Source organism: Hemiscyllium ocellatum, chromosome 6, assembly GCF_020745735.1.
Source record: "Hemiscyllium ocellatum isolate sHemOce1 chromosome 6, sHemOce1.pat.X.cur, whole genome shotgun sequence".
In the NCBI taxonomy this organism is placed as follows: domain Eukaryota; kingdom Metazoa; phylum Chordata; class Chondrichthyes; order Orectolobiformes; family Hemiscylliidae; genus Hemiscyllium; species Hemiscyllium ocellatum.
In genome coordinates, this window is record NC_083406.1 from 112,706,707 (window position 1) to 112,720,901 (window position 14,195).

Consider the following 14,195-nt stretch of genomic DNA (forward strand, 5'->3'; position numbering starts at 1 on the left):
CTGTGAGGCACCGAGCCACCATGCCACTCCTATGTGTGGAACTGGAGGAAATGGATGAGTTCCTTAATGAGTACTTTATATCAGTATTCACCAAAGAGAGGTTAGGGAAGGTGTGTGAATACTCTCAGCCAAGTCAACATAATGAAGGAGGAAGGGGGTCTTGAAATGTTTTAAGGTAGACATGTCCCCAGGGCCAGATGGGATCTATCCCAGGATACTGTGGGAGACAAGGCAGGAAATAGCTGGAACCTTAAGATATCTGCATCTTCTTTGGCCTCAGGCAAGGTTCAAGGAACTGGAGATTGACAAAGTTGTTCCTTTGTTTAATAAGGGAAACAGACGTGACCCAGATAATTATAGACAGGTGAGCATGACGTCAGTATTGGGGAAGCTGTTGGAGAAGATACTAAGACACAGGATTTATTCACATTTGGAAGCGAACTGACTTATTAGTGATAGGCAGCATGGGTGTGTGTTGGGAAGTTAATGTCTCAACAACTTGATTGAGTTTTTTGAGGAGGTGACAAGAATGATTGATTAATGAGGGAAGGACAGTGGATGTTGTCTACATGGACTTCAGGAAGGCATTTGATCAGGTACCTCATGGCAGGCAGATACAAAAGTAGAGGCACATGGAATCCCAGGTGAGCTGGCTGATGGATACAAAACTGGCTTGACCTTGAAGATAGAGAGTAGCTGTGGAAGGATGTTACAGACGCGAGATAGTAACTAATGGTGTTCTGCAGGGATCAATGCTGGGACCTTTGCTTATAATACATAAAAATTACCTGGAGAAAAATGTATGTGGTTTGATTAGTAAATTTGTGGATGGCACTAAAATTGGCTGAGTTGCAGTCAGTGAAGAGCGTTGTCAAAGGATACAGCAAGATATCGATCGATTGCAGATTTGGGCAGTGAAAGGGCAGATGGGGTTTAATCTGTTCAAATGTGAGATGATGCATTTTGAAAGGTCAAACACATGTGAATTTTACAATAAATGGCAGAACCTTTAGGAACATTGACATACAGAGGGATCTGGGCATACAGGTCCACAGATCCCTGAAAATGGCAAAAAAGGTGGATACATTCGTGTGGACTTGACTAAATTCATTTGCATGATAGCAAGAGAAATTCATCCAATTTCTTAAGTAGGCGAATGTTTAGCAATGTTATCCAAGAGTAAAATGTTCACAAAACATACCATGAACATTGGCTTTTGGAAAGGTCCTTTGCATAAGCAGTTAAGTTTACCAACAATCTTCATAATTCCATTTAGAAGATTTTATTTGAATGATTTAACATAATGTTATCACTCAGAGTTCTCCAAAGGACAATGTCAGTTGTACAATACACTGAGTAATATGGCACATCAGTAACATTTGGTCCATGGTATTTCTAATGAAGAACACAGCCTGAGAGTGATGGTAGGTTTGGATCATGTACAGGAAGAAGACCTTAAGACTTAGACACTCAAATGAAAGGTGTGAATTCTCAAAAATGTTGACTTATTTTGAACACAGTGAGTAGCAAGACCGTCTTGGCAGACCTAAGAGAAAATGAGGACTGCAGATGCTGGAGGTCGGAGTTGAAAGGGTGGTGCTGGATAAGCACAGGCAAGTCAGGCAGCATCCGAGGAGCAGGGGAATTGATGTTTCGGGCATAAGCCCTGAAATGTCGATTCTCCTGCTCCTCGGATGCTGCCTGACATGCTGCGCTTATCTAGCACCACACTCTCATCTTGGCAGACCTTCAAAGGACAAGAGTCATTAGTGAATTCCTGACTCCTACATCAGTCCAAGCTCTTCAGTGATTTCTCGGAATGGTTAATCAGCTGAGAAAAAATTCCATTAAGTTTGGCTTCAAGTCACAGAACCTTTACAGCAACTTCATAAAGAAAGGCCAGTCATGATAGATCCATAGAGTCATAGAGATGTTCAGTATGGAAACAGACTCTTCGTTCCAACTTGTCCATGCCAACCAGATATTCTAAATAAATCTATCGCCATTTGCCAGCATTTGGCCCATATCCCTCTAAGCTCTTTCTATTCATGTACCCATCCAGATGCCTTTGAAATATTGTAATTGTACCAGCCTCCTCTACTTCCTCTGGCAGCTCATACCAGACACTCACCACCCTCTGCATGAAAAAGTTGCCCCTTAGCTCCTTTTTAAATCTTTCCCCTCTCACCTTAAGCCTAAGTTCTCTAGTTGTGGACTCTCCTAGCCTGGGGAAAAGCCTTCACTATTCACCCTGTCCACACCCCTCATGATTTTATAAACTTCAATAAGGTCACCTCAATCTTAAATATACACAAGGACTCTGTCCCTACAGCTGTCTGTGGCTCAACGTTCCAAAGACTCTCAACCGTCTGAGAAGAAGTTCCTCCTCACCTCTGTTTTAAATTGGCACCCTTTACTCTGAGACAATGCTTTCTGGTCTGAGACTGCAAGATGAGAGGGAACATCTTCTCAGCATTTACCCTGTCAAACTTCTTCAGAATCTGATTGGCTTCAGTGCAATCACCTGTCATTGTACTAAACTCTACGATATTGGAATGCAAATCAGGCACAGGCATTTCTAAGGATCTAGGAAATGCTGGTCTCACCAGATGTCTTATCACATTATAATACTTCATTATCAACCATCAGCAGAGCAGATGCTGCAAGTTTAAGCGCAGACCTTTTTCGAGAAGACCCAACTGGATGTTTTATTTAATTAGGTAAAAACAATGACTGCAGATGCTGGAAACCAGATTCTGGATTAATGGTACTGGAAGAGCACAGCAGTTCAGGCAGCATCCAAAGTGCAGCGAAACTGACGTCTTGGGCAAAAGCCCAATTGTACATCAGTGTAGCACTGTCAGATACGCAGTGATTGCAAAGAAACTCTGTCACTCACATGGGCTTGCAAATATTTGTTAGACTATATCATTGGTCTGGAAGTGGATTTGGCACACACCACAATGCTTTAATTTCCTTACTTGGGGAGAAACCGACAGGAATTTCACCATGAATACCGAGAGACCTATTGAGATTGATGTGATTTGTTTATGAAATTGTAGGTGTACAGGATAAATTGCAAACAGTAGCAGCTGTATTCTCCAGAGCAACCACTGGCTTTCCTACACATTGTTAACTTAATTAAAGCAATTACTTTATTCTCTCAGTCTACTTCAATACAATGGCCAGCAAGTCTAAACAAAAACACAAGCAACAATGTCATGCACGGAATGGAAACATAGAACATAGAACATAGAAAAATACAGCACAGTACAGGCCCTTTGGCCCTCGATGTTGCACCGATCCAAGCCCACCTAACCTACACTAGCCCACAATCCTCCATATGTCTATCCAATGCCCGTTTAAATGCCCATAAAGAGGGAGAGTCCACCACTGCTACTGGCAGTGGAAACTGAGGGATGCATCTGATTTTATCAACATGATACACAATGTTGGCCAGTGGTATCATCATGAAAACTTTACTTAAAAACTGAAAATGATTCACTCTCATCTGCAATATTACAGCCTGATCAGGTACCACAATTTCACCGCAGGAAGACATCTTGGAGAAGGTGCATTGTGGGTTATCACAAAGCATAGGCTCCATCTTTCATGCAATGAATTTTGAAAGATATTGGAGGAATGATCTCAAATTGCTAATTTTGTATAGAACAGCAACAAGGCAAAGAAATATCTTATGAAAAGCAAGAAGCTAATAATGACATTGAAATAGTATACCAAAATTATTAGAAGGTCAAAAAGCATGATATGTGATCAAATAAAAGTCACTCGGCTGATATCAGTTATGGAGAGACTGTCTGATGAGGTGAGATTGAGCCGATCCTCATTGGAATGTAGAAGAATTTTTTAAAATTATTCATCTATAAGAAGAGCTTGTCATTGGCTAGACCTGTATCTATTGCCCATCTATAGTTGGATTGCCCAGAAGGCAATTAAAATCAACTGGTTTGCTGTTCCTGCCAGACAAGGTAAGGATGGCAGTTTCCTTCCCTAAAGGTCATTATGGATCCAGATGAGATTTTCTTGACAATCAACAATGGTTTCATGAACATCATTAGAGGCTTAATTTCAGATTTTTATTGAATTCACATTCTACCATCTATCATGGCAAGATTCGTACACAGGCCCCCAGAACATCAGCCGGATGTCTGGATTAGCAGTCCGGCAACAATACCATTGCCTTCCTTGAGAAGTGAGCTTATTGAAACATAACGATTTTTAAAAGGAATTTCACAGGGTAGATTGTTTCCCCTCGTGGAAGATTGTAGAAGCAGAAGGCCTAATCTCAGAAAAAGAGGTTGCCCATTTATGACAGAGGTAAGCAAGAAATTTCTTCTCTCAGAGGGATCTGAATTAGTCAAATTCTTTCACCCAGAGTGCTGTCAATGCTGAGTCATTAAGTATACTCAAGGCGGTGATGGACAAATTTTTAATCACTGAGAGAATCAAAGGTTATGGGTTAAAAGCCACAAAGTGGATCAGCTATAATCTCATTGGATCAGCTAAATGGTCTAGTTCTGCTCCTCTTCCTTATTGTCTTATGTCAGAGAGTAGTAAGGGTATGGAATGCTTTGCCTGCAACAGTAATAGATTCGCCAATTTTAAGTGCATTTAAGTCGTCATTGGACAAGCATATGGACGTACATGGAATAGTGCAGGTTAGATGGGCTTCAGATCAGTATGACTGGTCGGTGCAACATCGAGGGCCGAAGGGCCTGTACTGCACTGTAATGTTCTATGTTCAATGAGACTTAATCATTCCATGATGACAAGTTATAGATAGTATCTTGTGTCATGTATAAAAGATATGCTATCAGTGAAATCTTATTTGAAAAAGTGAAAGATGTCAACCAGTTACCATAATTAAAATCACTGGAAATTTAACCTGAAATGGTGAATAGAAATGACAGACCTCACAGAAAGCCTAACTGAAACCAAAAGGAAAACTATTGATCTTCCAGTCTGAAGATAGAAAGGAGAAATGGCGAATGCCAGAAATCACAAACAAAAATGGAAATTGTAGGAAAACCCAGCACCTCTGGAGGGAAAGCAGAGCTAATGTTAATATTGTGTAAGGGGCTGAAAGAGCTAGAGGTGATGACAGATCTTTGATTGACAATGACTAAAGAGTGAAATGGAAAGCAGAATTAAGGTCAGATCAGATCATTCAAGATCTTATTGACTAGTGGAGCAAACTGGAGGGACTGTATAGTTTACTCCTGCTCTGATTCTGAAGCTTGTCATGGACTAGGCTAGACCACTCAAAACATTCTTAAGTAGCAGCCAAGATCGTAACTTTGCAATTTGTTTCAGTAAGTGTACAGTCAGAATTACCTGGAGTAAATTGACTACCAGGTTTTAAAACAGACAAACGTTTATTCACAAATGAAACACAAAGAACAGACTATATAATACCCACAGAACTCAACCTATCCAAACGAGACTTAATTATGCTGTTCCAAAAATTCACAACTGTCCCATTAAACAAACTCCTTAAACATAGAGTAAAACTGAAACAGAGACTTACAGGTCAAAGTTAGAAGGGCAGAAGGAGAGAGAGCCGAGCAGCCTGTTTCCACACAGTCCACTGCTGAACTGACTCAAACAAGACTTCACTGACCACTCCCCTTTCATTATACAAGTCACTTCTAAAACATAAATGTTTTGGCCTAAAGTCTCATCTGTTTACATATAAACAAAAAGGCCTCTCAGTAAACCCTTTCATCTCTGTACCAAACCAGTCGTTTTGGAGCCTGGGCTGTTTTATAACCTCTCTGAAAAAAACCAAGGACACAGTATCCTTGAGAAAAGGAACAGTTTTTAGAAAAAAGGACCAGCTTTGTGACGTGCTATTATGAGAGGTGTCTCCTGAGCATCCTTTTTCTAATACAAGTTCAAAATCCTGAAAAGGTTAGTTCTCTTTTGACACAGAACAGAAGCAAATGTGATGGCTCAGTGGTCAGCACTGCTGCCTCACAGCACCAGGGACCCAGGTTCAATCCCACTGTAGGGTGACTGTGTGGCATTTACATGTTCTCCCTGTGTCTGCACAGGTTTCCTCTGGGTACTTTGGCTCTCTCCCACAGTCCAAAGACTTGCAGGTTAGGTGGTTGGCCATGCTAAACTGCCCAGGGCAGGGATAGTGTTTGGGGATGTGTAGGATAGCCATGAGGATTACAGGGTCTGGATGGGATGCTGCAAATGTGTTGCTGGTCAAAGCACAGCAGGTTAGGCAGCATCTCAGGAATAGAGAATTTGACGTTTCGAGCATAAGCCCTTCATCAGGAATAGGAGAGAGAGAGCCAAGCAGGCTAAGATAAAAGGTAGGGAGGAGGGACTAGGGGGAGGGGCGATGGAGGTGGGATAGGTGGAAGGAGGTCAAGGTGAGGGTGATAGGCCGGAGTGGGGTGGGGGTGGAGAGGTCAGGAAGGAGATTGCAGGTTAGGAGGGCGGTGCTGAGTTGAGGGAACCGACTGAGACAAGGTGGGGGGAGGGGAAATGAGGAAACTGGAGAAATCTGAATTCATACCTTGTGGTTGGAGGGTTCCCAGGCGGAAGATGAGGCGCTCCTCCTCCAGCCGTCGTGTAGTTGTGTTCTGCCGGTGGAGGAGTCCAAGGACCTGCATGTCCTCGGTGGAGTGGGAGGGGGAGTTAAAGTGTTGAGCCACGGGGTGATTGGGTTGGTTGGTTCGGGCGGCCCGGAGGTGTTCTCTGAAGCGTTCCGCAAGTAAGCGGCCTGTCTCACCAATATAGAGGAGGCCACATCGGGTGCAGCGGATGCAATAGATGATGTGTGTGGAGGTACAGGTGAATTTGTGGCGGATATGGAAGGATCCCTTGGGGCCTTGGAGGGAAGTGAGTGTGGAGGTGTGGGCGCAAGTTAAGAGTGCTGGTGTGGACCTGAGGGGCCAAATGGCCTGCTTCCACACTGTAGGGATTTCGTGATTGTCTTCCATTTGATAACCATTGAAATGGTTTAGTTGAATGGAAACTCATTATGACTGAAATGATCATTTACGTTTAGATTAGTTAAGCTTAATTAATTTTAGCTAAGTTATGATTATTGAAGTTTAGCAGCAAAAGTCACTGAAAATTGATCAAATGACCTCCCTGTTTAGCAGAGTCCTGTGATTATTTTCAATCCACAATCTTGAATAAAGACCACCTCCAAAGACAATGCTGGTTCTTTTACATTCAATCTCAGGACGTGTGTGTGTTTGGTAAGGCCAGCATTCATTCTCTATGACTAACAGCCCTCAAGAACATGTCGGTGAGTTGTCTTCTTGAGCTGCTGCATTCCACAAGGTGTAGGATCACCCGCAGCCTATTTCATTGTGTAATGGTCTAGGACAATGGAATGATTGTATTTTTCAGAGGCCAGTTAAGAATTAGCCACATTGCTATGGGTCTAGAGTCATGTATAGGTTAGACCAGGTAAGGATGGTGGAATTCCTTCTTCAAAACACATTACTTATGTGTTTAAAACACATTACTATTGCTTTAAAACAATCCAGTAAGTTTTATTGTCTTTCTTAATGAGACAGGTATTTTGTTACAAATTGAATATAGATTCTCCATCCAGTAACATGTGGAATTTGAACCCATATCTCCAGAGATTACCCTGGGCCTCTGGTTTATTAACCCAGTAACATTATAATCCCCATAACTGACCCTTGTTCTGAAACTCGAGTGCTCCAGATAAACACACATTGAAAGAGAAAAGTCTTGAATTTACATGTGGTTATATGATCTCAGCTCTCTCAAAGTGCAGTGCAGTCAAATAAATCTCTCTGAACTGTAGCCGTTATGGTAATTTAAGAAACAGAAGCTGATTTTCACACAGCGAGGTCTCAGAAAGAGCAGTAGATATTCTGGCCAGATTAGTGATGTCGGTGGATGATTAAATTTGGGCCAGGGTACTGGCACAAATCATGTGATTTTCTTTGAAATTGTATACGGAATGTTTCATACTCACCTACATGAACAGAATGAGCCTGGGTGTAATGTTTTAGCTGAAAGACAGCACCTCTGTGCTCAGTACTGTGCTGAATTACAATAGTCTAACACAAGAGGCCATCAAGCATTCTCTTCATCCCCACAAGATGAGATTTCACTTTGTTGCTTTGTTCTCTAGTTTAGCAGCATTTGCAGAGCAGTTGTCCATTCATCCCTCTAGCTGTTTGTGGAATCTTCCTGTGCAATACAGATGTCAAAACCATTGCTGTGCTTCAAAGCAGTCAATTATTTGTCAAACAATCCTGAAATGTTCATGAGTAAATTGGTAAAGTGCTCTACAAATGCTAGCTTTTTTTTCACCTTATCATTCTTTCCCAACTGACCTTGTGATAGCGAGGAACCAGTACTCAAAGAGATAAGATTGTGTGTTGTTTGATCTCTGCTGAAAATACTTCAAAAGCAGATCATTTCAATTATTCTAACTCACTCTGGGTAGAATTGGCAGGGGATTGTACACTTTGTTATCACAGCTATTATTTACTATCTAAAATGGGATTGGAGGGTTTTCTTTTGTAATGGTCATTCCATATTGATTTAATCTCAATTCAACTCTATTGTAAGATTCCTTAAAATAATCTTGTTTTGTAAATTGTCTCAGGGCAACTTGGGATCAGTGTGTAAGTGGAGAAAGTGAGGTCGGCAGATGCTGGAGATCAGAGCTGAAAATGTGTTGCTGGAAAAGCGCAGCAGGTCAGGCAGCATCCAAGGAGCAGGAGATTCGACATTTCAGGCATAAGCCCTTCTTCAGTGTGTAAGTGCATTGTGTAAGGATTAATAGAAGTTGGTGATATCCAGTGTACTTGTGCGCATATTGTGGCTGAAGAAATGATCAACATTATCCACAAGGGTGACTTGGTCACACAGCTCATTGAGACTCATCGATTGAGCTCGCTCATACAGAATGGCTACTTGGATAAGGATTTGAAAACTGCTAGTTCCTGTGCTACCATATCCCATCACCATAGAAGCTGAGGAGAAATAATTTTAAAATGTTTTATAGGTTCATAGAGTCAGACAGCATGGAAACAGACCCTTCAGTCCAACCATGCCGAACATAATCCCAAACTAAACTAGTCCTACCTGCCTGCTCCTGGCCAATATCCCTCCAAACATTTCCAATTCATGTACTTAAGTAAGTGTCTTTTCAATGTTGTAATTGTGCCTAAATCCAACACTTTCTCGGGAAGTCAATTCCATATTTGAGCAACCCTCTGTCTAAAAAAAATTCCCCTCATGTCTTTTTTAAAACTCTTTACTCTCACCTTAAAATATGCTCCCAAGTCCTGAAATCCCCCATCCTAGAGAAAGGACAACTCCCATTGACCCTGTCCATATCCCTCATGATTTTATAAACCCCTATAAGGTCACCTCTCAACCTCCTACAACCCACTGAAAGAAGTCCAAGCCTTTCTTTATAACTCATCCATTCCATACCCAACAACATCCTGGTAAACCTTCTCTGAACCAACATCCTTGGCTCAACGGTTACTGATCTCACTTCAGTCAGAAAATTGTGGGTTCAACTTATGGCCCAGAGATTTGAGAACAAAATCTCTTGGCTGCAATCCTGAGTGAGCCACAGATGCACCACTAGAGATTCCTTTTGACAAATGAGTCATGGAAGGGAAGCCTATTCAAGAGGAAGCGAATGACTCCCAAGCAATATTCTGAAGAAACAAAAAACAGAAATTGCTGGAAAAGCTCGGCAAGTCTGGTAGCATCTGTGAAGAGAAATCGGAGTTAACATTTTAGGTCCAGTGATCCTTCCACAGAACCAATATTCTGAAGAAATGGGATTGTAGTCTGGTGAGTATTTATCTCTCAACTAAGATGAGTAAAACAGATGTTATTGTCACATCACTGTAGGAACTTGCAGCATGTACATTGATTGTCAGGCTGCCAAATTGGGGGCTACCTTCAAATAGTACTTCAAAGGCTATCTGTAATATTCTGGGACATCTTAAGGTCATGGCAGGTGCAATATGTTATGACGTTGAAGGTGTGTACTGGACCTTTAAGAGGGAGTAAATGTTGTTTTGCGCTGAGAGCTTGCAGCACCTGTCATCTGACTAATTAGCAGTCTCAGAGTGTACTGGAAAATTGAAAATATGTAACATTTGGCTGTGAAATAGATACCTGAGTTGGTTGCTGTTTTGACAACAACTTGAATTTAACCAATCAGTTTAAAATTATGCACCAGGATACCAAAACTCAATTGAATTTGAATTTATTGCTTTTGCCAACATCGAGCCAATGAGACGTCCGATATTTGGGGTATAAAAAAAACAGGCATTTTGAAAGTCAGACAGAGTAACTGCCATCGAGAAGTAACTGCCATCGAGAAAGAATGCCATTCAAAAACACGCTCTATCAAAGGTACCTTCTTCATATGAAACATCTTCACAGTAAAAGAAAGAAAGAAAGAAGGCAACCCAGGGAGATCTTCAGCTGGAAGAAGACAGACACTGAAGACAACAGCTGCTGCATGGTGTTGAAATTAAGTTGATGTAATTTTAATACTGTTTTTTATTGGAACAGTATATTGTTATAGAGTTGAGGCAGATATTAAGCAGTTAGGAGAAAGGGGGGCTTGGAGTTGTAAATAGTTTTTGTTTAATGTTCAACTTTAGAGTTAAGAAATAAATTGATATTATTTTCTTTAAATAGTGTTTGATTTAATTAACAGAAGGGTTCACTGCTGTGTCATAACACATATAATGGCAAGTCTTTATTTCTCTATTGGAAAACTACATTTACAGAATGAAAAGGTTTCCCAAAGAAGAATATGTTTCAAGGTGAGAGGGGAAAGATTTTAAAAAGATCAAAGAAGCAACTTTTTCGTGCAGAAAGTGATGTGTGTATGGAATGAGCTTCCAGAGGAGATGGTGGAGGCTGGTACAATGACGACATTTAAAAGACATCTGGATGGGTATATGAATAAGAAAGGTTTAGAGGGACATGGGCCAGTTGCTGGCAAATGGGACTAGATTAGTTCAGGAAATCTGGTCGAGTCAGACCAAAGGGTCTGTTTCCATGCTGTACAACTCTATGACACTAAGCCAGTTTAATTATGAGTTTCAGGTTCTTTACCTTGAATATAGGTTAAAGGGTAGAAATTCTGCGGTAAGTAATTCATCTCCTGACTCCCCAGAGCCTGTCCATCTACAAGGTAAGAGTGAGGAGTGTGATAGAATACTCCCCACTTGCCCTGGATGAGTGCAGCTCCAACAATGCTTAAGACATTCAGCACCATTTAGGACAAGGCAGCCTGCTTGGACAAGGTACCACATTTACACTCATTGCCTTCACCAACAATACACCAGTATATACCAATTACAAGTTGTGAGTGAGTGAGGCTCCAAGACTCTGAAGGGAGATGAGAGAGAGTTAGGCAGAAATTTAAAAAGGAGGGCCTCAAGGATAGTAATATCTGGATTACTCCCAGTGCTATGAGCTAGTGAGGGCAGGAATAGGAGGATTAGCAACATGGGACTGGGATATCATAGCAATTATGGAAACATGGCTCAGGGATGGGCAGGACTGGCAGCTTAATGTTCCAGGATACAAATGCTACAGGAAGGATTGATAGGGAGGCAAGAAAGGAGGGGGAGTGGCATTTTTGATAAGGGATAGCATTACAGCTGTGCTGAGGGAGGATATTCCCAGAAACACATCCAGGGAAGTTATTTGGGTGGAACTGAGAAATAAGAAAGGGATGATCACCTTATTGGGATTGTATTATAGACCCTCCAATAGTCAGAGGGAAATTGAGAAACAAACTTGCAAGGAGATCTCAGCTATCTGTAAGAATAATAGAGTAGTTATGGTAGGGGATTTTAACTTTCCAAACATCGACTGGGACTGTCATAGTGTTAAAGGTTTAGATGGAGAGGAATTTCTCAAGTGTGTACAAGACAATTTTCTGATTCAGTATGTGGATGTACCGACTAGAGACGGTGCAAAACTTGACCTACTCTTTGGAAATAAGGCAGGGCAGGTGACTGAGGTGTCAGTGGGGGAGCACTGTGGGGCCAGCAACCATAATTCCAGTCATTTTAAAATAGTGATGGAAAAGGATAGACCAGATCTAAAAGTTGAAGTTCTAATTTGGAGAAAGGCCAATTTTGACGGTATTAGGCGAGAATGTTCGAAAGCTGATTGGAGATAGATGTTCGCAGGTAAAGGGACGGCTGGAAAATGGGACACCATCAGAAATGAGATAACAAGAATCCAGAGAAAGTATATTCCTGTCAGGGTGAAAGGGAAGGCTGCTAGGTATAGGGAATGCTGGATGACTAAAGAAATTGAGGGTTTGGTTAAGAAAAAGAAGGAAGCATATGTCAGGTATTGACAGGATAGATCGCATGAATCCTTAGAAGAGTACAAAGAAAGTAGGAGTATACTTAAGAGGGAAATCAGGAGGGCAAAACGGGGACATGAGATAGCTTTGGCAAATAGAATTAAGGAGAATCCAAAGGGTTTTTACAAATCTATTAAGGACAAAAGGGTAACTAGGGAGAGAATAGGGCCCCTCAAAGATCAGCAAGGCGGCCTTTGTGTGGAGCCACAGAAAATGGGGGAGATACTAAATGAATATTTTGCATCAGTATTTACTGTGGAAAAAGATATGGAAGATATAGACTGTAGGGAAATAGATGATGACTCCTTGCAAAGTGTCCAGATTACAAAGGAGGAAGTGCTGGATGTCTTGAAACAGTTAAAAGTGGATAAATCCCCAGGACCTGATCAGGTGTACCCAAGAACTCTGTGGGAAGCTAGAGAAGTGATTGCTGGGCCTCTTGCTGAGATATTTGTATCATCGATAGTTATAGGTGAGGTGCTGGAAGACTGGAAGTTGGCAAATGTGGTGCCACGGTTAAGAAGGGCGGTAAAGACAAGCCAGGGAACTATAGACCGGTGAACCTGACCTCAGTGGTGGCAAGTTGTTGGAGGGAATCCTGAGGGACAGGATGTACATGTATTTGGAAAGGCAAGGACTGAAGCGGGATAGTCAACATGGCTTTGTGCATGGAAAATCTGGTCTCACAAACTTGATTGAGTTTTTCGAAGAAGTAACAAAGAGGATTGATGAGGGCAGAGCAGTGGATGTGATCTATATGGACTTCAGTAAGGCATTCAACAAGGTTCCCCTTGGGGAACTGATTAGCAAGGTTAGATCTCATGGAATACAGGGAGAACTAACCATTTGGATACAGAACTGGGTCCAAGTGAGAAGACAGAGGGTGGTAGTGGAGGGTTTTTTTCAGACTGGAGGCCTGTGACCAGTGGAGTACCACAAGCATCTGTGCTAGGCCCTCTACTTTTTGTTATTTACATAAATGATTTGGATGTGAGCATAAGAGGTACAGTTAGTAAGTTTGCAGATGACACCAAAATTGGAGGTATAGTGGACAGTGAAGAGGGTTACCTCAGATTACAACAGGATCTGGACCAGATGGGCCAATGGGGTGAGAAGTGGCAGATGGAGTTTAATTCAGGTAAATGCGAGATGCTGCATTTTGGGAAAGCAAATCTTAGCAGGACTCATACACTTAATGTTAAGGTCCTAGGGAGTGTTGCTGAATAAAGAGACCTTAGAGTGCAGGTTCATAGCTCCTTGAAAGTGGAGTTGCAAGTAGATAGGGTGGTGAAGAAGGCGTTTGATATGCTTTCCTTTATTGGTCAGAGTATTGAGTACAGGAGTTGGGAGGTCATGTTGTGACTGTACAGGACATTGGTTAGGCCACTGTTGGAATAGTGCGTGCAATTCTTTTCTCCTTCCTACTGGAAAGATGTTGTGAAACTTGAAAGGGTTCAGAAAAGATTTACAAGGATGTTGCCAGGGTTGGAAGATCTGAGCTCCAGGGAGAGGCTGAACAGGCTGGGACTGTTTTCCCTGGAGCGTCGGAGGCTGAGGGGTGACCTTATAGAAGTTTACAAAATTATGAGGAGGAATGGATAGGATAAATAGACAAAGTCTTTTCCCTGGGGTCGAGGAGCCCAGAACTAGAGGGCTTAGGTTTAGGGTGAGTGGGGAAAGATATAAAAGAGACCTAAGGGGCAACTTTTTCACTCTGAGGGTGATACATTTATTGAATGAGCTGCCAGAGGAAGTGGTGGAGACTGGTACAATTGCAACATTAAAGAGGCATTTGGAT